Source organism: Rattus norvegicus, chromosome 1, assembly GCF_036323735.1.
Source record: "Rattus norvegicus strain BN/NHsdMcwi chromosome 1, GRCr8, whole genome shotgun sequence".
NCBI classification, from domain to species: Eukaryota; Metazoa; Chordata; class Mammalia; order Rodentia; family Muridae; genus Rattus; species Rattus norvegicus.
Genome location: NC_086019.1, coordinates 235,926,214 through 235,952,397, shown reverse-complemented (window position 1 = coordinate 235,952,397; position 26,184 = coordinate 235,926,214). Strand labels below are relative to the sequence as shown.

General features: G+C 42.0%; 1 long non-coding RNA gene across 1 annotated transcript in view; it reads left to right on the top strand.

The window, feature by feature from the left end:
• The window catches only part of LOC102546345 (uncharacterized), a 35,368-nt gene extending 10,704 nt beyond the window's left edge, over positions 1 to 24,664 (top strand). The window contains exons 4-5 of the long non-coding RNA XR_001836129.3: positions 5,928 to 6,074; positions 16,304 to 24,664. This is a non-coding gene — a long non-coding RNA (uncharacterized LOC102546345). The remainder of the gene's footprint in view (positions 1 to 5,927; positions 6,075 to 16,303) is intronic.
• The last annotated feature ends 1,520 nt before the right edge of the window (positions 24,665 to 26,184 follow it).

The window sequence follows — 26,184 nt, the reverse complement described above, 5'->3', positions numbered from 1 at the left end:
GGTGGGGACCGGCTGCAGTGCCCAGGTAAACCTTCTGTCAATCAAGATATTTCCTGGAGACCCATACAGCATTCTGCTTATAACTGACTAGACACCACAGTGATGAGGCCAGGCTGAGATGGGGAATGGGGTCAACTCTACATGTCTCCTCAAATAAAATCAGGGCTTTTACTTGTTCATTTTAGCGAAGAAATGGAAAAATGACATTGCATGGGAAACTAGCAGACTACATCCTTCCTTCTGTCTAATCTTTCAAGTTCACACCTCCAGGATGCTGTAGCTGTTCACACATAGCCCTCTGACCCACAGCATCGATGCTTCCGAAGTGGCCTTGCACACAAGATCACAAAGTTTCCCAGGTTAATATGTTACTGTTTCCTGTACATATCTAGCTTCCATGTTCTAGTTCTCCGGTATTTATGCATAATTACAAAACATACTACAAGATCTGAACTTCCCATGCCTTTCTTGCTTCTCTTATAGCTTCAAAGTGGATTGTGGAAAAGCAAACTGAAGTTCATAAGACAACAAACACAGTGTTACTGGGGAAAGTGAAGAAGCAAGATACACGAGAGACTAAAGATCATAATGTGTTCTGCGTACGTCTCTCTCTCTCTTCTTCTTCTGTCTCCTCCTTGTTCCTTTCTCCTTCTCTTCCTTCCTCTGATCAAATGTAAGGAGGAGGCTGAGGAAGGTGGGACGGAGACATCTCTCTTGGCTGAGTCAATTAGACATGCGCATTACGTACGGAATGTTCTCTTCAGTTAGGGCTGGTGATGGTGTCTTGATGGGAGTTGGGCTTCCTGTTCTAGGCACATGGCCACCATGACCCTTCAGCTACACTCCTATTTTCCTGATTACTAGTAACATATATTCCTTGTATCCTAGATCTGGCTTCTTTCCTTCATATATATATGTATATATATATATATATATATATATGTATATGTATATATATATGATATATAATTTATCCATATTGTTTTTATACATCAAGAGTTTCTAGTTATATAAATAGGCTGTGATTTATTTTCCCTTACATAGTGACAGACTTGGACTATTTTGTGCTATCTGCTAATGTTTATAATTGGATCTGCCCAAACGATCTTACACATGAAATGCTGTACATGTGTTGGGTATATGGCTACCTGTGGAAGTACTGAGCCATAGGACCGTCATTCACCAGTGTTAGAAACTTCCAGACAGCTTCCCAAAGGGACTGTGCTAACCAACACCCAGAGCTCCCCCATTCCACACCTTCATCTGTGTGTGTGTGTGTTTTGTGTGTGTGTGTGTGTGTGTGTGTGTGTGTGTGTGTGTGTGTGGATGAGGTTCTGGGACACGTCTTGTAAACCCTCCTTTGAGAACAAGGGACCCCACTCACATTTACTGAGTTGCTGGTCGGATATCATTATCCGCTGACGGCTGTGTACTGAAGCCATCTGTGAGAAACACCTTTACATGGAGGGTGGTTCTACATGCCTCAGGCAGCCATGTGCTGATTCATCTGTGGCGGTGGTGAGGACGGACATTGGCTAAGGTGACCGTGCAGTGGCGATGGTGTAATAGAACTTAATGGATAGAGGCGATGGTGTAATAGAACTTAATGCTCCATCTGCTGTGCTCTTTGGCAGAAAAAGAAATGAGACTTTGCTAGCAGACTTATCCCCTCTGCCCTGTGGCATCCTCACCTCTAAATCCCTTCTCAAGAGAATTTTTGGGGTCGGACCTCCAATGCAGAGGAATATGGGGGGGGCAATAAGGAGAATGTACAGGGGGAATATCTGCATGGGGGAGGGGGAGGAGAGGGAATGGGGGCTTCTGGACAGGAAATCGGGAGGGGGAATAACATTTGAAATGTAAGTAGGGGCTGGAGAGATGGCTCAGTGGTTAAGAGCACCGACTGCTCTTCCCGAGGTCCCGAGTTCAAATCCCAGCAACCACATGGTGGCTCACAACCATCTGTAATGAGATCTGATGCCCTTGTCTGGTGTGCTAAAGGCAGCTACAGTGTACTCATATATAATAAATAAATAAAATATTTAAAAAAAATAAAAAAAAGAAATGTAAGTAAAGAAATATATCTAATAAAAAATTAAAAAATAGGGGTTGGGGATTTAGCTCAGTGGTAGAGCGCTTGCCTAGGAAGCGCAAGGTCCTGGGTTCGGTCCCCAGCTCCGAAAAAAAAAAAAAAAGAACCAAAAAAAAAAAATTTAAAAAAAAAAATAAAGTTAGATAATTTTAAAAAAAATATTAAATTAGGTACTGTAATAAAAATGGTTGAGTGGCTTAAAGGTGCTTGCTGTAAACCATGACAATCTGACTTTGATTTCTAAAATGCACAGGGTAAAAGGAGTAAACACTGGGTTTTCACAAGTTGCCCTCTTACCCACACACAAACACACACACACACACACACACACACACACACACAAATAAATAAATATATCAAATGCTTTTTGAAAAATAGCTAATGAGGTTAGAGTTAAGATCCCTTGCTAAGTTTTGTAGGGAATCTGGGTTTCGTACTCAGCACACGCATAGTGGATTCCAACTGTGTGTAACTCCAGTTAGAGGACACTGATGCCCTCCCTCTTCTGCCCTCTGTTGAGACCAGAACTGCAAATTGTGCACATATAACCACAGAGACAAACATTCCTACACATAAAATAAAATCTTTTGAAAGTCAGATAATGGAGTGGTCTGAACATAAACACTATGTTTCATCTCGTTCTATCTATCTATCTATCTATCTATCTATCTATCTATCTATCTAGTAAGTAAAAAACTAGATAAATAGTTGTGAGTGTTAGTCTATAACATAATTACGAAGGGGACTATAATTTCACATTCTTTACATTGTAACAATATTGTCCTTACTTGTGTGTATGTTATAGTAGTTAAAGCCTCATAAAAATTTTCTCTGATACTGATAGTTATCATCGACCATAATGTTTATTAGTCCACTATGGTCCAAGGCTGCCTTTGAACACCTTATCCTCCTATCCCTACTTCCTAAGTGATGGGGTCATATGTAAACAGCATCACAAAGACCTTGCCAATCACTCCAAACACTTCAAACATTTTATAATCAGCCTTCCCTCAACACTCCACTAAGACTCCCATTAGAATATCTAGCCAATATAAACCAAAAAAACAAACATCCAAAAAACCAAAAGAACATGAGTTAGCAAGTGCTAACTTTCAACTCTATGTTACACTACCGAATTCTACTTTTGATTAAAAAATGCACAGCCTACCTACATTTGCATAAGTTAATAAAAGGAGACTGATAATGAAATGTTTAAAAAAAGAGAATTTTTGGATATCAAAACAAAACTACAAACTTGAAAGGCATCAGTCTGTACCCTCCGGGACCTGACCTAGTTCTGTATTCTCCGATTTTAGAAGAGTAAATGGGGGAGAGAGTGTGGATCAGTTAGTAAACCGCTTTTGTAGACATGGGAAGGCCTGAGTTCTGTCCCCAGCACCCATGTAAGGTGCTGGCCATGGTGGCATATACATATAATCCCAAGGCCAGGAAAACAGACGTGAGGATCTCTGCGACCTGTTGGTCAGCAATCGAGTCTCGTCGGTGAGTCTCAAGTCAGATGAGGAGCCCTGTCTCAAAGGAGGTGGACGTGTTCCTGAGAATGCCACCTATGGTGGTCCTCCATCCTCCACACGCATGCGTACATGTGGGCATGCAAATGTGCATGCACAGCCTGGAATCCATATATCTATGCACACATAACATATGTTTATAAAAAATTAGCTGGGCCATTGTGGTTGGGAAACGGCATTTTGTGGTGAGTTTAATGTCCATTTCCCAAGAGCTCTAAGGCTGAGCCCCCTCCACACAGAATGGGCATTCGGACACCTAACTGTCCCCGCCTACCCCTACCATCTCTCAGCCCCTCTTATTCTCCGCTTACTGTGACTTGAGTCCTCTTTACATCTTTGTGTTCACAATCCCTTTCCTCCCTTGGCTTGCCTTTTATTCTTCTAATTTCTACAGATTTTTCAGAATGAGAAATTATAATTATAAATATTTTCCAATTTAAGTTTGGAGAGCCAAGGATTTTGCTTAAAAAACGCTTGCCTACTACAAAGACATGAATATGTTATATGCCTTATTCTAGAAGCTTTATTTTCTTTCTCTGACTTTGGTTTAAAATCCATTGAATCAATTTTTCTCTGTGTAGAGATACAATGAATCTAGCAGCAAACTAAGAAAGAAAAATGGGCATTGTTCTCAAAGTTAGGTGTTCTCAAACTGGGCAGTCAGTTTTGTTTCCTGGATATATTTCTGTGTCTTTCTCAGTTCCCACTCAAAACTGTCATTATAAATCAGTTACTAGATAGGTGGTGGTGGTGCGTACCTTTAATCCCAGTACTTAGGAGGCAGAGGCAGGTGAATCTCTGAATTCAAGGCCAGCCTTGTCTATAGAGTGAGTTCCAGGACAGCCAAGGCTAAGCAGAAAAATCCTGTCTCAAATTAAAAAAAAAAAAACCCAAAATAATACTACTAATAAAATACCAAGACTAAGTCGCGGCTTGTGAGCTCGGCTCTTACAAATCCATTTTCTCAAATTGCCCAACTTAGTTTCAACCCTCTCAATTTCCACATTCGCTCTAAACAACTTCCAGATTTTCAAGGAAAGATTTTCTATGGTTTTGCTTGAGAATGATTTGAATCTGTAGGTGAACTTGGCAGGGAAACGGCATCATTAGAGTGTGTGGGTTTTGTTTTCTAATACACTATCCCAGTATCTTTCTTTATTCAGATTCTCCTTGGCTGTATAAATAATATTTTGTGGTCTCTGCGTAGAGGTTCTGTGAATCTCTTCGTACAACTTTTTCCTCCTGGTACTTGATGTGTTTTGATAGTTTGATACAGCTCAATGCAAATGGTATAGTTTTAGAAGTCATATGACTTATTAATTTTACACGTAGGGGTATTTTGTATGCATGTATGTATATGAACTATATACATGCTTGGGGCCTGTCGAGGGCTCTCGATGCCTGGAACTAGAATTATGGACTGTTGAGAGCCACCATGTGGGTGCAGGTTCTCTACAAAGGCAATCCGTGCTCTTAATCACTGAGCATCTCTCCAGCTGTAAGATAAAAACCAACCCTTTCCTCTCCAAGCTGCTTTGCCATGATGTTTTATCACAGCAATGCAGACCCAGCTTAAGACATATTGCAAGTATTATCTGTTACAATGTTACTTAATTGTATCTTCTCATTATTGCGTTGCCTGCTTTAGAATCAGAGAAATCATGGCCTTCCCAAATAATTGGGTTTTTCCCCCCTTCTTTATTTCCTAGAAAAAAAAATGTGTACAGGACCTGAATTGTTATCTTAAATATTTGGCTGTGGGGTTGGGGATTTAGCTCAGTGGTAGAGCGCTTGCCTAGCAAGCGCAAGGCCCTGGGTTCGGTCCCCAGCTCCGAAAAAAAGAAAAGGAAAAAAATATTTGGCTGTATTCATCAGCGAAGTCATCTAGACATGAAGTTGTTGGTTTTTTCTTTCTTTGTTTGTTTGGTTGGTTGGTTGGTTTTTGTGAAAGGTTGTTTACTATGAATTTATATATTTGTTTGATATAGGATCTTTCTGTGTAGCCCAGGGTGGACTTGAAGGTACTGCACAGCCCAAACTTGCTCCAAATTCACATTCCTCCTACCTCAGCCTCCCTACCACTGGGATCTAGGGGAGCACTGCCATGCCTGGCACCGAATCTAATTTCTTTAATAATTAGTATTGGTAATTCAAGTTTTTTGTTTCTTCTTAAATTGACTTTTGGAATTCATATATTAATAGATTTACTCTAAGCTGTCAACCTGGTATAAAGTTGTTCCTAAGAACCTCTAATGTCTCAATGTCTTCTAAACCCACAATGTAGCCTTCTTTTCCACTCCTAGGGTGGTGTCAATGCTGGTGTCATGGTCACTGGCTTTGAGAGCAGCAGGAACTCTAACCTGCCAACTCTTATTTCATAAGTGCTGGAAGCGATCCAGGTGGATGCATCCCGGATGCTAAGGAATTCCTCGGTCTGAGACATTTTGTTGGTGAGTAAGACTGCTATTATAACCTGGGCAGGTCCTATAACTTGGATAAGTTTTAGTCTCCACATCTGAAGAGTGAGGAGAACAGTATCTTAAATCACAAGGTTTCCATAAGAATTAGGTAATTCAAAATGAAATTGCTTTATGAACTATGACAAATTTTATAAACAATCCAGTTTGTGTTTGGTTTCTTTGCAGGTAAAATACAACTTTTCTTTTTTTATATTTCTGTAATACCTAACACAGTTCTCAGAACATAGCTTGGTTTAATAAATATTTGTTGAACACTATCAAAGTTTTATACATCGGCAGATACAATTCTCAAACACTGACCCCAAAGTCAACATGTACTATATTCCCAAGTCATTGATGAACTCTGGATTAATCAAGATCATACGGTTTATTTTATTATCATTATTTATACCAAATGAATGCATTATTATATGTAAATTTCCTGGCATCTCACAGGATTAGCCCATCTTTGCAGAACTAAAAGAATATGACTAACAGTTTGTAAAGGATGGGGGATTCCCAAGTCCTGTCTCATCCGGGAGGCTGAAGGGGAAATGCCCTGACTCTGGAAATCCAATAGTCAGGGTGAATAGAATAGTAAATAGTTTCCTTAGAGATGTGTCACTGGAGTTTGCCAACTCTTACCAGATGGCCACACCCCTGTGACCTGACACAAATCTGTCTGTTTAGAGAATTAAGTTTTACAGGTGACAGATCTGGATTTTGGCTTCCCCCACTCCCTGGCCTTTCCCTGTCGGTGCATGTTCATTTTCCACATTTAAATTCAAGTACGAGGTTTATTCAGGTTTGATCAGGGTTTCCTGGCCTTGATGTTTGGCATAGAACCTTCCTAAGCCTTTGCCACGTGTATGTGCTCAGTGAAGTGCTTTACCTAAACTTGTCTTTTTGACTCCTTTTACTTAGAGGAGGTCGTCCTAGGAGAAACAGTGTTATCATCGAAAACCAACAACTCACTTCAAGATCACAGTAAAAATAAAAACAGTGAGGACAAAACAATGTTACTAACTGCTTCCCAGAGACTGTTTCTTACTGAAGAGCTACTATGGCAATGAAAAGGAGTTAGAAATGTGTCAAAGCTGAATTGTCTTTAACATAACAAACCTGCTACAGAAATGGAAAAGTGGCCGATCTCCACCATGTGATTTCATGTTGCTCAAAGATGTGACCCGTATCACCCAAAAGGATCTCTTGGGCTTCACTTTGAGATATGCTGGGTCACCTCCCGGGGCTCGTTCATCTTGCAACATCTACACTGTTCCATTTGCCTCCTACAGTGTTCCATTTGCCTCCTCCAAGCGTTTATAAACCTTCGCTATCAGTTCTCTCTCACACAGTGTTCTTGATCTACAGTGACTTACTGATGGCCATCTCCTCTCTAATGTGAAAAAAAAGAATCTTAGGCAATTTATGTAGAAAACTGAAAAGCAGGAAGTGGTTGGTGACGGTGACTGAGACAAAAGCCATGCAGCTTTCCTACTCAACAGCGTTTCCAAGCATCTTCTTCTCACTTTCTTGTGTTTTGCCTTTCCTTGTGTTAAGACAGGCACATTCTCCCAAGCGCCTGGCATCAGGGCCATTCCAGCAGTCTTGAAAGGAAGAAGTCCTGTTGATCTGTCCTGTCTCTTTAAAGAACCACACAGTAGGGCAGGACAGCTTATGAAAGGTTGTCACCAAGACCATTTGAATATGGTCTCTAGATCCCATAAGGGTATTCAGAAGAATGTTAATTGCCTAATGCTAATAATTGATTATGCAAGAAAATAACTTTTTTCATGAAGTACAGACTAACATACTTAGAGTTAAAGAAGATTTCTCTTCTATCTTACTCTCAAATGCTTTAGAATAATAACAGGTAGGTAGATCATGACAGATAAGTACAGAGACACAATCAAAAGAGAAGTTGAAAAGAATTAAGATTTCCACTTGAGTGAGGAATACGTGCTGACTTTAACACAATGCTTAAATTTCTTCTTCCTTCTTCCCTTCCATCTCCTCTCCCTCCTCTCACGTGGTAGCCTAGGTTAGTCTTAAGTTCTCAGTAATTATTCTGCCTCAGCCTCATGTGCGCTGAGATTATAGGTGTGAGCCAACATGCTTGCCTCTCATCTTATATTTTCCTGCAAGTCTGTAAATTTTTGGAATAATATGTTCTAAAAAATCTGCTCTACACTATAAATAAAGATATGATAGTTTTTCAGCCTTAGTTTGCTCTACACCCACAATTCTCAGGAAGTCCAAGAGCTAGAGGAAGAGAGTAGGTGCCATGCTGTCAATGTGTACCCCAAAGTCCATGTGTTAGAAACAATTCTTTTTGGGGTTTTTTTTGTTGCTTGTTTTGTTTGTTTGTTTTGGGGGACAGGGTCTCACTATGTAGCTCTGGCTGTCCTGAACTCACTATGTAGACCAGGCTGGCCTTGAATTCACAGAGACTCTACCTGTCTCTGCCTCCAGAGTGCTGGGATTAAAGGCATGTGTCGCCAAGTCCAGTAAAAACTTAATTCTTAGAGCAACAGTGTTAAAGGCTGGGACCTTCTAAAATACGTTTGGGTCAATCCCTTGAGTGGATTAATGCTGGCATTCCAGGACTGAGTTTCTATTTAAGAAAAGACTCCTGCTTTTCTCTCCTTTCTGATCCCCTATTCTGTCATCTGATTTCAGCAAGGAATCTTTTACCAAACACTTTATTAGACTTCTCTGTCTCCAAAACTATATAAAATAAGAAAAGGAAATTTATAAATCACCATGATGATGGTAAGGCCATAAAATTATCTTGTTTGACAGCTGTGATGGCTAATCTTGGTTGTCAACCTGACTACATCTGTAAGACATGAAAAACTGAGCTGCTGGGCTTTCCATGAGGAGGAATATTTTTAATCAGATTATTCAAATCAGAAAAAGCTACTCTAATTCTGGTCATGCCCTCTGATGGCAACCCAGATCAAAGGACATGGAAGAAGGAAGCTTTACTTTTTGCCTGCTTGCTCTCACTCTGACTGGCAAGTTCATCTATCCTGCTGCAGAGGCATCCCTTCACCAGTATTAGAATATACTTCTTGAGTCAAAACTATAGTATTGAAGTATCGCATGTAGGAATTTTATCTTCCCCTTAGTTTCCATGCCACACAGATGTTTTAAATGTTAACAAAAATAAACAAAAGTCATGGAAAATACATTATCAGAAGGAATGCAGGTAAGCATCAAACACACAGTTCTGGTGAAGCCTTGTCTACTTCCTCCATGAGTGATGTGTCGTCATCTCCTTCCAGGGGTGGCATTTATTCAGTCACAGCAACACTGGTGTCATCCACTGATGGTTCATCCTCATCCATAAGTCGTAATGTAACCTACTGTTAATGCTAACTTTGTGGTCTGAAGTGCTTAGCTGTAGAGCTGGATTCCTTAGTAAACTAAATTAAGATAGCTTAAGTGTCATCCTAAAATCTTTTTTCATTCCATGTAGTTAATTGTTGTTGTAGAAATATAAAAAAATATGTCTTTTATCCTCACTAGGTCTACACTGCGGTGCCCCAAGATACCTGCTAGATATCCTAGTTCTCAGTCAGCAAAGCCTCTCACCAGCTCTGCTCCATCCCGTATCCATTGCCAAAGGCCTCTCTCTGAGTCTGGCAGCAATCTCTCTACCTATCTATTTCCCAAGGCAGGTTTCCGTGCCAGAAACACACATCCCAACTCTGTGGCGGCCCAGTGTCTCCAGCCACCGCACACTTTCCTACACTCAAACTGTCGCATACAAGAATACACAACATAATAACCTTTGACCCAATTGATAAGATATAATCGCCCACATAAACATACAAAGCCCAGTACCATCCATCCCTTAAGAACATTAATAACAACCTGTAAATACACAGAGTGGAATCTTCATGGGCAGCTTCCATTTTCTCTCTGCCATGACTACTTTCTCTGTCCCTCCTGTCTCTCCTCTTTCCGTTCCAGTCTCCTCCTCCTCCTCCTTCAAACTTTTCTCCTGCTCATCCTTCCCTTTCCTCCAATGACAGGCCTCCTTCTATCCTGTACCTGCCTTCATCTGTATTTTACAAATTGAATAGGGAGAAGGTTCTGGTGAAGTCACCTGAGTCCCGAGTACCAGAGTAGGCAGCAGTCCTTAGGGCAATGGAATTAGCATCAAAACACAGATAACTCCAGGGCAAACCACAGCAGTTAATTCTGCATGTATTAGTCTTAGAAGTAAACACAAGTTAAAACAACTTGTTGGAGGAATTCCAGAAGTGGCTTGTTTTCCAAAGTGCTAAGAACAAAACCCTAAGTGTCCCCGCCAGCGGGGACCCAGTTATTCAGGGTCCTGAAGAGGCTTTCTACCTGTGGGCCAAAATGGGGGTGAAGAGAAGAAGGAGACCAAGCAAAAGTTCTGTTGTCAAGGTCTCGTTTATTGGGGCGAGCGTTACAGCTTTTAAGGCTTTCAGGTAGGGGGAGTGTCCTTTGTGAAACACAAAGGATGGAGGGAGAAGGGCATTCCAGCATCAAGAGCAGAAGGTGAAGAGGTCATGCGATGGAGACGCTGCTCAGACTGAAACATCCTGTGAATGTTATCTTCCTGTGCCGTAAATTCATGGGAGAGGCTTTCATTCAACAATCTTAAGACTTATGGCAGTCACCTTAAGGGTGAATATCTGTGGCCAAACAGCCCAGAGTCACCTAGTCACTTTGAGCCATGCAGTCAAAAAGCGGCGAGGCCCAAATCCAATATGGCTCCGTGCACCTAAGTTCCCCTAGGTCTTATAACTCAGCAAGGCTTGCGAATGGAAATAACAGTGCCCAGTCACATTCTGCTTTAAAAGATAAATACAGATGAGATAAAAAGAAAAAAATATACTTCTTTTGGATTCCAATCTAGACTGAAGATCAACTGCTGTTCAGGAAACCTCTAGGACTCAAGCACCAGATTGGAACTGCAGAGACATCCAGCCTCATTTACTGAACAACCTGAACATCTACTACATTCTCAGTAGATTCTTTCCAGCCTGAGACGGCTGTTAGACTACCCTGTACATCAGTCTAATAAGTCACACACACACACACACACACACACACACACACACACACACAATAGTTCTCAAAGACTACACAAGCAAAGAAGCGAATCACTCCTCAGAGTAAAGTAAGATGCTATACCGTAAAAGAAATACAGGTTCCTGGCCAGACACAATTCCACCCTGACCTAAATTCTCAACCATTTGAGCCAGGCAGTGTGCAGTGTGTAGCAGATGCCTCACAATTCAGGCTCCCTAACCTCACCATACTTAGGACTATCTGGAGTCACCCTAGTATTCAAATCCTACCTCAGTTGGCAGTTGTTTAACTTTAATACTGCCTACCTGCACCCCTCCCAAAATACACTTTTCAGTGGAATCCCTTCAAAGACTAAGCCAACACAAACTAAGTTGGCGTCCACTGAAAGAGAGCTTTGGAGAAATTATGCTGACTCCGTGAAGAACTGAAGAAATGCAGAACAGCATACTTTACTGCAGAATTTTTCAGGTGACTGAATAGTTCAAAGTCAAGGAGTTCGGTTGTAACAACCCTAGTCCAACCAAATAGATCGCGCCATCTATGAAGTACAATTACCAGAATTTCACTGTAATTGGAGGAACCATGGACACTGCCCAGGCTTACATAAGCTCTTAGCATCTGAAACAGGAAGAAACCTTTGAGATAGTAGGTGAAAACTACTAATTTTGTAGGCGAGTAAAATAAATCTTCCTCCAAAGGATATGTTCGAGCCTCCCCACCCCCAAGGTTACAGAGAGCTGAAACACAAATGTAAGGATGTTTGTCTGAGTCCAAATGTGTTTGTCTTCTCTGTTTCCTACCTTAGTAGGATGGTGTGTGAGAGAAGAGAAATGGGCAATCCAGGTGACAGATGCTGATTTCCCCCTTCCAAACCTGTGCAAACGTATCTCTGTCTCTCAACTGAAGAGCTAGATTTCCCATCCACACTACAGGGAACATGTCCCGACTCCCCTAGCAATTGTTCTAACTTGCTTTTTATTGCTGTGATTTTAAAAATAATTGACTAAAAGCAACTTGGGAAGAAAAGGATTTAGTTGGCTTATAGGTCTATCACATAGTAGAGTCAAACAGAAACTCAGGGCAGGAATCTGGAGGCAAGAACTGAAGCAGAGAACATAGAGGATCGTTGCTTATTGGCTTGCTTCCCATGGCTTGTTCAGACTGCTGGTCCTCATATGGCACGTCCTCATATAACACAGGGCCACCTGCCCAGAGGTGACTTAGTGAGCTTAGTCCTCCCTCATCAATCATTAATTAAGAAACTGCCCCCATGGACTTGCCTATAGGCCAGTCTGAGGAAGGAATTTTCTCAGTTAAAGTTCTGTCCTCCCAGATGATCCCAGTTAGTATCGAGTTGACAAAAACTAACCACCGTAGCAATCATCATTAATCATCACAAGAGAGCGTGAATAAAGGCTGAAAAAATTTACTTAGAGAATTATTTCAATACTCATCCCAAGAGATGACGAGGCCTGGGCTAGGTGGGAAAGTTGGTTGGGAGCAAGCGGATATTGACTGTTTTGAAGGCAGTTGATATTACATGCGCAAGTCCTTAGTATAGAGGTGTGAAAGGAAACAGAATCAGAGAGAGAGAGAGAGAGAGAGAGAGAGAGAGAGAGAGAGAGAGAGAGAGAGAGAACACACAAAAGGTTGGAAGCCTGAGTTCTCAAGCTCTCCATACTTGGAGTTAGACACTTGGGGACAAAGTTGCAACTGAGCATGAAAAGGAACAGCTAGTGAACAATAGATCCAAGAGAAGGGAGAACAGGAAACCAGAAACAGGAAGTGACCAGATGTCGGAAATCAAGTTTGAAGGTTAGCACTGGGGATGACCATCAGGCCACAGGTAACTCAAACAGAAGCCAGTGGAATGACAGAGAACACCACACAATGATGGGGAACTACTGAATTCTCAGTTCTGTTTTTTAAAAATTAGTTTTTTTTTTCTTTTTCTTTTTTTCGGAGCTGGGGACCGAACCCAGGGCCTTGCGCTTGCTAGGCAAGCGCTCTACCACTGAGCTAAATCCCCAACCCCCAAAATTAGTTATTATTAGTTTTAAAATTGTATTATTTTTGTGTGTGTGAATGTTTTGCTGGCATGAATACACCATGAGCTTGTAGTATCATGTAGTACCATGGTTGCATGTTGCCATGTGGGCTAGAGATAGAACCAAGCTCCCAAAAGCAGCCAATGATATTAACCTCTGTGCCATTTCTCTAGCCCCTAGGTCCACTTTTAAAACTCCCAAGACAGAACCTGGTTAACCTGGTCCAGACCAAGTATTCGTCTGTGGATGAAACAATTATGGTCTTGGGAAAGGGTCACATGATGAGTTAGAGACAGACCCAACATCAGTGTAGGATCTCCAAAGGCCATGTGAGAACATGGGTATTGCCAAGTAGATCCATGTGGGTGGAGAAGGAAGACCATTCTTGGAGAGAATGAAGCCATTCTCAGAACTGTGTGTGGAAAGGCAGCAGTTTTCGTGAGGTGAGGCATGATCTTCCCGATGTTGGGCCTTCAATTTAATCTTCAGTTTTAAGGTAGGAAACAAAAGTTTTACAGGACTGGTGTCAGGTTAGATTAATAAGAGAACATGGCCAGTGTACTCTGCTTGCTCTGACTTCAATTAGGAGGGCAATGAGTTACCATGAGAAGCATAAAGGTTCCTAGCATATTTCCAAGATGGCAGCCCACACACGCATGGCCCTTCTCCAACACTGCTTTGTGCTCCATGAGGAAGCTGCAGACATGTGTACGAAAACAAGTAGAGCTGGATGTCCTGCCTAGTGCAAGAACAATATGGCTTCCCTCCGAGCTTATCTCTCCGAAGTGCTAGAAAGCTCACCCTTAGTGTTTTTCAAAACATAGCAGGAAAATATAGCCCAGGAGGAGCTCAAAAGCACAGCTGAACGAGGCTCTAAAGCATAATAAAAATTATTGCCAAGGAGGGAGAGGAACAGGGCAAATGAAAAGCCTCCTGCGATTTTCTTCTTCTTCTTCTTCTGATACCTCCACACCGTGGGGATTTGTCCTTACTGCCTCATTCTGCTTCTGACAAAGTATCACATCCAACGTGTTTTTAAATAAAAAGAGACCTTAAGGATCCACAGGCTCAAATGAGTCCAATTACTCACAGGCTGCATGTTACATTCTTAAGGAGGCTTATTATTAATTCTTTGGTACAAATGAGATCCATTTGAAGAAAATCCTGAGGGAATTCTATCCCTACCTACACAGCATTGGGACTATTTAAGAACAAGAGGGCCAGTGTGCCTGGAGTTGGAGATGCCCTGTCTTATGGTACTGCAAGAGAATATCTAATGAGTCTTGGGACATAATTATGCCACTTTTTCTTTCTTTGATACTTTTCAGATATAACTTAAATTAACTGATAAAGTTGTATGTATTTGTCATGTACATTATAGTTTAAAGTATGTCTACATCATGGAATGGTTACACCTAACGAATGTATTTCCTCCCAGGTACCATTTTTTTTTTCAAAAAAATATCTACACTCTTAGCACTATTTAGGGCTACAATATGTTGTAATTATCTACAGCCACAATGCCACAGGTCTCCTGTTAGCTTTGCCTTTCAAATGACCACACAAATTATGATTTTGAAGGTTTGGCACCTTCGTGTATGTTTAGCTGGTATCAAGCTAAACTTTATTCTTACTCGTATTTACTTTATAATCATGATTACTTGTATCTGAGCCTTCTATAATTCTGAAATGAAGATAATGAGTCCCCAGGATGTTTCTCTTTTGAGTATAAATCCTTGCACGAGAGTTTCATCTTACATTTCCGTGCTTTAGAACAATTTCTTGCTATGCCTCACTCTATCATGTGGCTGGGTAGCTCAGTATTCCCTTTGTGCCCTTGGCAATGGAAGAAGCAGTTATATTTACCAGGAGGTGCTATCCTTTTCTGTCTTTCCCAGCATCCTAAGACTGAGTAAAGCTATAGTTTCAGGACCAAACTATAAATGAAGATAGCTTGGAACTTAAAAGTGCATATGAACTCTCTGACTCCTTGATCCCCAAGAAACCAAAGGAAAGATAGCTGTTATAAATCTCTGACATTAAAGGATGAAAAACTTACATAGTGGCTTTGAGCTATGAAATTAGAGATTTGACTTGCTCCGGCATAGCTTAGTGAGTCTGGACCCGAGCATCCTGTGTCCTCCTAATTAATTTCTTTCTGATATGTTAGACAGAGGGGCTATTTGTCTCCACAATAGAGAAATCCTAAATTCATACAACATTGTTACAAGAACCATCCTTCCATTGGCTTCCTTGTTATTTGTATCCGTCACCCTCTCCAACCTAACCTTCAGGATTCTGCTGATGCAATCGCCACACAGCGCACGATGGATCCTGTCCTTTTTCATTATTCAGAGATATGAACTTGATTCCTGCCTCCACCTATCATCTTTATCTTCTTTATCACCTCCCTCTAGCAGCCCATTGACCTCTATTTATCCAGAACAGTCTATGCTTTGAGTTCTGGGGATCTGGCCATCTACTCCTTCTATCTACTTCCTTATTTCTGTAATATCTGACCCATCTCAAATGCTAGCAGAGTTCTTCTTTAGCCATTTAAGTGCCTTGATATTCTGTTTAAACCTGTTGGCACACATTTCTTTCAGTTTTAACCTCTGTCTACTTGGTAATCTTTTTGAGAGGAGAAACAAAGTTGCATTTGTCTTTAGACTCCTGGGCTTTACCATCAGTAGCTCAGAGTCTTATCTGGATTTAACAGCTAAAAGGTTTCTGTTGAGTATGGCTTCTATCTAACAGTTAATGAAGTTCTATCAAAACTTCATTAATCCTTCTGGTATGTACAATAGGTTCGGGTCAGTGCACAGAGGCAGGTGAGGTATTAAGCAAAGAGAGAGACTGGGCAAAATGTCTGTTTATACTCCAGTTTCCTCACATAATCACTTAACAATGGCAAGCCCCATTTTCCCACCACAGGTTAGGGCTGATTGTATTCAACTTTCAGAATTTTAGGCACAGGGCATTGTGGGTACCAAGGGCAAACCCATCAACTCCCCCCATCAACTCAGAGATCAAGAAACTGAACTCTCGGTGTGATGGAAGACTCGTTTCGTGGTGAATCTGTAATTTTATTTGTTGCAGGATTTCTACAATGTTCAATCCCTGGAGCCCATATGGAAAAGCTGAAGGCAGTGACACACATCTACAAGTACAGCACTCCTGTGGAGAGGATGGAGAGACAGAAATGGAGACAGAACTGCGGAGAAGCTGATAGAGCAGCTAACACGAAGAATTAGAACATCAGAAAAAGAAGGTTTTGCCCAAACAAGGTAGAAGACAAGAACTGACTCCTTAAAGCTATGTGTCCTGACTTCCACACACAGGCAGTAGCACAAGCATGCCTATACATATGTGGGCATGTGTGCACACATGTGCATGCATGTGCACACACGGACAACAATAAAAAGGTGGCTATTGGCTCTTCCCTATTTCAGAGATAGCTGCAGTGCCAGCCGCACCTCTGAGACATGAAGGTCAAGTTCAGAGTGAACAGATTGGGTGGTATTGGGTGCCTAGTCACTAGGGATGTCTTCAACTTGGGCAAAGTGGGTACTGTTCTCATCAAGGATCCATTCATTGACTTCGGGTACACGTCATGCATGTTTCAGTATGATTCTACTCATAGAAATGTCTGCCACATGGAGAAACAGGAAATTTGTCACTAGCAGGAAAGCAACCGCAATCTTGCAGGAGAGCGATCTCGTCAACATCAAATGGGGAGCTGCTGCTACTGAGTATGCTTTAAGTCACCATCTCTGCATCTTCTGCCGATGCCCCCATGTTTGTAATGGGTGTGAACCATGAGACATATGACTACTCATGCAAGATTGTTAGCAATCCTCCTGCACCACCTACTGCTTAGGCCCCTGGCCAACATCATCCATAACAAGTTTGGCATCATGGAGGGACTCACAAGCAGGGTCTATGTCCCTGCCATCACCCAGAGGACTGCAAATAGGCCACACTTCTAAGAAACTGTGGAGGAATGGCCATGGGACTACCTAGAGCATCATCTCTGAATCCACTGGTGCTTCCAAGGCTGTGGGCAAAGTCATCCCAGAGCCGAACAGGAAGCTCATTGGTGTGATCTTTCGTATTACTACCCCTCACGGCAGTAGATCTGACTTGCCATCTGCAGAAAGCTGACAAATATGATGATAGGAAGGTGGTGAAGCCAGGATTGTCCAGCTTTCTTGAGAGCTTGTTTGGAGGTTCTAGCAGGGGAGCGCAGCTACTCGTATACCCTTGACCGAAGACCGGTCCTCCTCTATTCGGGGAAGGTCGTCCTCTTCGACCGAGCGCGCAGCTTCGGGAGGGACGCACATGGAGCGGTGAGGGAGGAAGGGGACACCCGCCTAGCCAGCCAGATCAGCCGAATCAACCCTGGCGATCAATGGGGTGACAGATGTCGCAGCCAGATCGCCCTCACATCCTGTCCAGCTTTCTTAAATGGCATCCTGAGCTATACAAGCTTGCAGCTTTAACAGTGATGACTTTCGCTCTTCTACACTGGATGCCAGGGGCTGTCATTGTCATCAGCAGCCACAGTGAAACTATTTAATTTGGCTACGGCAAGGGATTGGAGGTCCTTGTGGTTGGTTACACTGGCCTCTGAAGAGTAGGAAGCCCTGGGTTACATATCCCAGTAAGAACAGGAGAGAGAGGGAAGAGCGGTCCTCATCTGCTGGGGAGTCCCTGCTCCAACTTAATCCACCCCAAGGTCCTCTCCTTACAATTTTCATTGCAGACCCCAAGTCAACGTGGCTCTGGCACTGTTCATTTTGGAAGTAAAAAAGACGTGATGATGTTCACACCACAATTAAAGTTTCTTTCCAGAGTGCTCCAAGCCACTTTGATTCATAATTGTTGTTTTCCAAAGCAAGTTATAGGGCCACATTTCGTTCAAAGCAGAAGTATACACCACTGTTCATCCTAAACACATGGGAAATATTGCACAGTGGTTGTAGTGACATTGTCCAGGAACAAAAAGGAAGAGAACTTTAAAGACCTGACAGCCCACAGGTCACTTCTATGGCTTGCTCAGGTTTGGCAAACAGCCCCTTCTCTCATCGGAAGGCAATGGTACTGATCACCTTCTATGTTTATAGACTTGGGAATGGAATCTGGCTATCTCTGTGTCTAGGCTGACTGGCTCAATTTGGGTGACTCTATTGGGCTCTTCAGTCTCAAGGAAACACTGGATGGAAATTATCCTAGCCCAATGTGCATGTAAAGTTATCAGGGAGTTCAGATCTGCAGCAGAGGAGGTTGTCTTATGAGACAACCAGAGTTAGGTTGGTACAGGAGACAAGGGCTCATGGGAGCGCTCCATGGAGTTGACTTCAGTGACTAGTGATTGGGAAATCTTGGCTCCATTGGGCAGGACACAGAAGAAGTGAACTGTGAAAAATAATACCAGAGGGAGCTAGGAAGGAAGAACATGAATCAGGCCAGCCTCAGTGCTGACAGAGGGCTGAGCTCGAACAGGCTTGCTGCTTTCTAAGATGTCTGGCCAATAGAAAAATGTATTGGTCTCCTGCAGAAGAACGCTCTCTGTCAAGTCACCTGCTACATAGAAAACTCCATCTCTTTCTTTGAACAGCAGTGTTTAGAGTAAAATATAGATCTCTAAGAATGAGGTTCAGAAAGGATAATGAGGGTAAAGGCTCTGGTTGGAACAGACATCAGAGTAGGACTCTCAGTCCTACGAGGTAAACGAAACAGGATGTGTAAGAGAGTGTGGGGAGACGACGAAGGTACATCTGGCTGGTGCTGCTGTATTGGGGTTGCTCAGCGACTACTTCCTGGCAGAAACAAGATCCAAACCATCTTAAAAGAAATATAAAGGATGGTGGGATGGCTGAGTGAGTAAAGGTGCTCGCCACCATGCCTGATGACCTGAGTTTGATCTCTGAGACCCACATGATAGAAGGAAAGCATCCTATCCTGTCCTATCCTGTTCCTGTTCCTGTTCCTGTCTCCCTGTCCTCCCTGTCCTCCCTGTCCTCCCTGTCCTCCCTGTCCTCCCTGTCCTCCCTGTCCTCCCTGTCCTCCCTGTCTCCCTGTCCCTGTCCCTAAAAGTTCCCTGAACTCTACACACATAATCTGTGGCACATATGTCTGTTTTCTCTCTCCTACACACATACAAAAAGTAATCAAATCTTTACAAAGGCATAGAAGTTATAGCCTAGAGGTTCATTGTGGGTGTAAGCTATGTTGCAAGCAAGAAGCAAGGATGTCAGATTTGAATGAGTGGGCGTGGCTGTGTTGGGTGCAGTTAGACCTTAAGGCAAAGGCCAGGAGAGGGAAGAGGTGAGATGAGAGGGAGGGCAGATCAGAATCATGAAGCATCTTTGATAGCACAATAAAGAATTTGAATATTTCTTTTTTTGTCTTAGTCTGCTTGGGCTCATAAGAAACTAAGAATGAATAATTTGTAAACAACAAAAATCCCCTTCTCGGTTCTGGAGGATAAGAATTTTAGGGTCAAGGTACTAGCAGATTTGGTGTCTGCTCTCTGCTTTGTTGACCACACCTCTAGCTCTATCTTCGTAGGCTGGAAGAGAGGCAGGGAAGTTCCATTGGACACTTTTATGAAGACACTCACTCATAATCTACAGTATTTATGATGTAATCATTTTCCTAAGGGCCTGGCTTCATAGAACGGTGACTTTAATGGGGTGGAGTGGGGGTGGTTATCCACTGGAATTATAGGAGTTTGACTTTAACGAATTGTATGAGACTGGCAGGCCAGATCTCAGAGCTTATTTTTCCTGTTTGTTCAAGGAAGGTATGAACTGACTTGTAACTGAGATCACAGTGCTAAGAAATCAGATGGAAAAGTGAGGGTAAAACAAGCCTAGCCTGTGGTTACTCACCTATCGCAGATGTTACTTAGCTATCTTTATTACTCTGTCTGATAAGCATAGTAGTTCTAGTGCTTTTGTGAATTAAGTCAGTGGCACCTATCATTTTTCGGAAGAGCCTCTGTCTGATGCAGGTTGGTGGAGGGACATAGTAAATTGAAAAAAAAAATCTGAGCTAACACCGTTCACCCCTGTCGTCAATATAGTGATGACATCAGATCAAGATGTGTCTCTTCTTTTGACTGTCCTGGCTCCTTCCTTCTTTTCCAGGGCTGGTTCTCTGGGTAACTCACTCACATCCACAATCTCCAGGGATCAAGTGTCTTTGCCTGTACCTTACAGAGGCTTGGAGAAGGGAACCTCTTCAAGGACTACAAAGTACAGGGACCCCCATCCTGAACTTAGTACAAATGGGAGACAGTAACAATTTTGGTTTCTTTGAGCCAAGCCCTGGGATCAGACTAGTATAACAATGTCTTGGCTTTGGAAAAAGCAATGGCCTTTCTCAGTTCTGCTCAAGCCAGAGCTTGGGACAAAGCTGCTTTCTTAGTAATCACTTGACATATAAGCACATTATCTCCTTTCCTGGCCCCACCACCACTTCTGGAACTAGCCGGAGACACCCCACCAATTCTCCGACAGTATGTTCTTTATTCTTGTAATCCTGCCTCGTTCCTATTTCAGACCTGGCTGTTTGCTTCTCTATCATTGCCTCCCTCTTAATACTTGTTTTAATTGGATGGCACCCATTTCCCACAATCCTTTCCTTTGGACTTAAAACGCTAAGCCTTTGTTGATTTTGTTGTTTTCTTTCTGTGAGTTAATGACTAACATATTATGAGTATGAATATTCGTTTAAGAGAGAGGAACAACTTCTAGTCAAGTTGTAAAAAGTAATTTAATACTTTGACACGCTCCTGCTGTAAGATTTAGGTACGAGGCATAAAACACAGAGAAGAAAAAGTACTAACTTGAAACACAACATGAAACACCTGCAATCCCAGTCTTGTAGGAAACATGGTAACATTTTAGGAATGTTCTTCACTTTCACCTTAAAATGAGACTGAACTGGGGAAAAAAAAATGAACTTCTTTGGACTTTAGAAATGAGCTCATAAGAGGGGTTGCCTTTACAGGCCTAAGTGGTTCTGGGTCAGAAAGCATGAGGAAGCTAACACCAATCACAGTAATCTTCCACAGAAATCGAAGGACTGGACACATGTGTTTATAAAGGCCAGGCATTAGAGTGTGGCTCTGTTCCAAACACCACCCTATGGCCTTTTGAAGTACAATGGGCTGTGTTCTAGACCAGGGTAGGAAAAGATGTAGGCGCAACTACAAAACTCCCAGAATAAAGGAAAACAAAGAAAGACAAAGGAGGAAAACAAAACCCACCCAATTAAAAACAAGCCTCCAAATTAGGAACTACAAACTCATAAGTGAATCTAATGTTGAGACATAAATTGATCAGAAATGAGATCAATTCTTGATGTGTTGTAATGATGAACATAAAGATGATATGGCCACCATAGAACCCTTAGAAGTCTTATGATATGTTACTATTTTTTATATATAAGATACTCAGGGAAAACAAAAACCACATAGATACAAATAACTTGTTTGCTTTAGCTATGAAGAGTATGCTAATTACAAGCAACGAGTAACCAAGTAACAGACCACCAGGCCAAAATCATTTTTTGTAAGGAGGGCTCCATGAGCCAAAGGGTTTGTAAGAGGATGGCAGCGTGAATTATTATTACTTTGCCTTGACCCCTGCTCTTAATGAATTGTGTTATTTCAGTCTATCAGAGTCTTTATGTTGTATATACTTAAGGTATTCAAGGAGAAAAAAGAAAGGCATACATCTATCATAAAGAACTGTAAAGCAGAAATAACAAAATCTAAAATGAAAAGTAATGAATAAGAAAGCTTGGAAACAGGAAAAAAATAGTCCTTGAAAAGTGAAATTTCACCCTTGCAAGGCTAACTAATGAACTGGACAGTACTGGTGAAATGTACTCAGAGCACAGCACAGAGGGACAAAGGGCTAAGGACATCTAGGAGACGATAAGTCTCAGAGAAAGGCCATTTGACTTTAGATACATTCTGACAGTATGTAGTCATTCTTAAAAACAATGTTATATTTAATGAAAATCTACATATGTAGTAGGATTATGCAAAACATGCAAAAGAATAATAAACACCAGATTCAAGAAAAGCTTTTTCTGAAGTAGGCAGGGGCTGGGGGAAGGGGTGAAAACCAAATCACATTGCCACCAGCACACAATTCCTTAACCTCTTGCTGCCCTCCTTAGAAAACTATTTCTGAGCAGGCAGGCTTCTCTGGGACACACAGAATGCAGCCTGTTTGTTACCTGGCCCTTTCATTGCACGTCATTGACACCATGTGTTATCTATAGCTGTATTCTTCCCCAAATATTATGTAGCTAAAGGAAATGTAACAAAATGTTAAGATTTATTGGCAGGATGGGTAACAGCCTCCATTTTGGTCTCTTTATTGTATCTCTTTGTCAAATGGAAATATTTCATTTGTAAGTCAATTTATGAAGTTAAAAGTAATCAGAAGCCAGGTACTTAGCATAAGCCTTTCAAGCTCTTTTTCTGGACTGAATTTCTTGGAATCATTTTCTAACACTTCTTACATATTCAAGTCTCCAAATCCTCTCTGGAGTCTAGTTGCCTCATCGGTGTAGTAGCTGTAATCTGGTGAGGTAGAGTAAGATGGCAGTCACGATTCCACCCCACCCCACCCCTGACCAGCCCTGCCTTGTTGCAGGTATATCCAATTAAACATGACAGCTATGCCGGTGCTAAATCAGCTTCACAGGACCAAGGAACCTGTGAGAGTGACAATGGTGGCTGCTTTCAGTAAGGCAAAAGGAAATGGCTGTGGGAGAAGGCAAGACTTGCCCAGCATCCCTTCTCCAACTATCAGTACAGCACTTTGTTCTGCTTGAAGGAGGAGGAAAAGTTAAGTTTAGATCTCATCTTAAAGTGATGTGTTCGGTGAACTACAGTGAAACTCCATGCTAGGCAAAGCCCCATGCTACTGCCAGGCCAATGTCTGTGTGCTGAGCAGCTGTAGCCACAGAAGCTAAATTAGACCAGATGGCCAATAGCTTCCACCACACTTCTACCCAGTTGCAGGATTTTGCCTTCAGAGAAAGGCACGGTACCCAGTGTAGGCTTTTGACTTGGAGCCCAGTGCCAGACCAGTATAACTTGGAGGTTCAGTATATTTGCCAGACCATAGACAAGATCTCCAAACAAACTCTGCTGTATCTAAAGATCTGTATGCTGGTGTGACAAACTCAAGGTTTAGCCTACATTCTGTCTAGCTTTGAGTGTGTCAGAAGCAAACCTGTCCCTCTCTTACGATGATACAGGACTCCAAGGCTGTGAGACTCAAATTTACCCAGCTTAATCAGCCCCTTAGTAACGGACTGTCTTCACCAGCCGTGCACTAACCTTAAATAGGTTATCTGTCACCAGCCCAGTCCATATAGGTAGTGTTCCAGATCTTTCTGGGCATTAGGCAAAGGCCTGCTTCCTATTAGCAAAGACTCACATTTTTACCTATTGGTTTTGACAAGCTATTGGCTTAGGGTATAGCATATCTTGGTAGTATTAGCATCTGCCAGGATGACATAAAGTTCCGGAGCTGCTATATCCACAGTAACTGCTTAGGTTTGGGCAGAATTCCTTTGTTTTTAATGGTAGGAACATGCAGACCTACCCTGGTCCTGAGACAGACTTTTGGTACTAGACCACTTCTATGTTCTTTCTTGTTTGCTTTGAGTAATACTCCAAAGGTATAGTTTGGGAAAGACCTGGTCTTGGATTGCCTTCCAGTATTGAAATTGTGACATCAAATAGTGACACATTCCAGCAGCAGGATTCCAGCAACTGTGGACCTGGGTAACAGCCAATGCTGAGACAGTGTAACTATAGATTAAAAAAAAATGAAGAGGCTGCTTAGAATTTCTGGAAAGGCAGGAACAAAACAAAAAAGATTAAGAGGAGAAGAATGAATATCAAATCCTCAACATTCAAGCAATATCAAAAGCCACAAGCACCAAGAACTCTCAGAAATACTACCTTCCCTAATAAGGAGTTTGAAAATGGCTGCTAGTAACCAGTGCAGAAGAACTCTGGAGAATTTACAAGTGTTTCGACTGTCCAACTGAAACCTTACGGGCCAGGAGAGAGTGGTATAAGATTACAAAGTATTGAACGAACTATAAAATCACTTCTAACAAGAGTGCTATACCCAGCAAAACTATCATTCAGAGATGAAGGCGTGATGGTCATTCCCAGTCAGACTAATAAAAGCAGAGAGAATATATTTTCACAAGATCTGTTCTATAAGGATTACTAGAGAGGCATTCAAATTGAAAGATTATTAATGAATAAGAAGAAAACCTATACTCACTGGTAAGAGGGTTGCACAAACAAACTCAGGATACTCTTTTTGTAAGAACAGTGCATATAACATTCATGCCTGAGAATAAAAACAAAAAACCCTATAAAAATATTAAATATATTGACATGGTTTACTTTTTTTTAAGATTTATTATTTATTATTTATAAGTACACTGTCGCTGTCTTCCGACACACCAAAAGAGGGCATCAGATCTCATTACAGATGGTTGCAAGCCACCATGTGGTTGCTGGGAATTGAACTCAGGACCTCTGGAAGGGCAATCGGGGTTCTTAACCGCTGAGCTATCTCTCCAGCCTGACATGGTTTATAATATGAAATATTCTAAATTGGAATAGCAAAAAACCAGATTTGTGACTGTTACATGTGATGACCCATGGCTTTAAACTTAAGAGGCAGAAGCAGGCAGATCTCTATGAGTTTGAAGCCAGTCTCTACCTAGGAAGTTGCAGGAGAGCCAGGGCTGCCTAGAGAGACCTTGTTACAAAACAAAACATTCAACCTAGAGTTGATGGTTGATGTGAAAGGACCCAGCCACTGTGGGCATTGCCATCCCAGGTCAGGTAGTCCTAGAGTGCATAAGACGATAAACTGAGCAAGCCAGTTAGTAGTGTTTCTCCATGATCTCTGTTTCAGTTCCTACTATGACTTCCTTAGATGATGGACTGTAATCTGTAAGATTAAATAAACCCATTTCTCCCATGTTTTTTTCGGGGGGAGGGGGGGTCAGGTTTTCATTGTTGTTACTGTTGGGAAGTTTGTTTGTTTGTTTGTTTGTTTGTTTGTTTGTTTGTTTTGTCTTGTTTTTATCATAGTAACAAAAAGCAACTAAGGGCAGTAATTGGTACCAGGTTCATAGGGAATTGATGTGACACAAAAACTGTTTGTTTTGGGGAAGGCTGTGAAAAAAGTTCAGAACTTAAAGCTGGAAAATCTTTTGAGTAATCAGACATTAATGAGCTCTTTAGGGAACTTGGAAGACGAGAATGCTGAGAGCAATATAACAATGGAGACTTAGCTTATGAAGTTTCAGAGGGAATTTAAGACTATCAGGGTTATTTACATGCCTTTCTATACTAAGAATCTATGGTTCTGGTCAACTGGGGGTGAATAATCAGCTGTGATTAACAGGAGACCCGCATCAGTGAAGTGGAATCTTCACTTCACGGGGACAGTTAATGATAGTCATCTGGGGCCAAGATATCATCTGTAATCAAGAGACGTGTATCTCTGAAATCTCCGAGGAGTATTTCTTCAAGGCCATCACCTGGAAGCTACAGCCCACAGGTGGGGTCAGGATGCATCTCATGTGACAGCCTGGAGTCTCCCACACAGTACTGGTTTTGAAGGCGTGAAGGAGTCATGGAGAACAGTTACGGCTTGGCATTGTGAGAGATCAGGAGAGGCCATTGGTGAAGGTGCACAGTCAATTGGAAGCAACAGGATTGAAGGGACCATGGAAAAGGTTGAGGTTTTTCAGAGTGTGGGACCAGGAGGCCACTGGTTAAGGTGCAGCCTGGAAACCCTAGCATATTGGATGCCAGGACCGTGAGATGACCACTGAGGACAGCAGCAGCCAGCCTGAAGCTATGTAATGAACTATGTGTGTTATGGTTGGCAGAGCTGAGGAAGTGG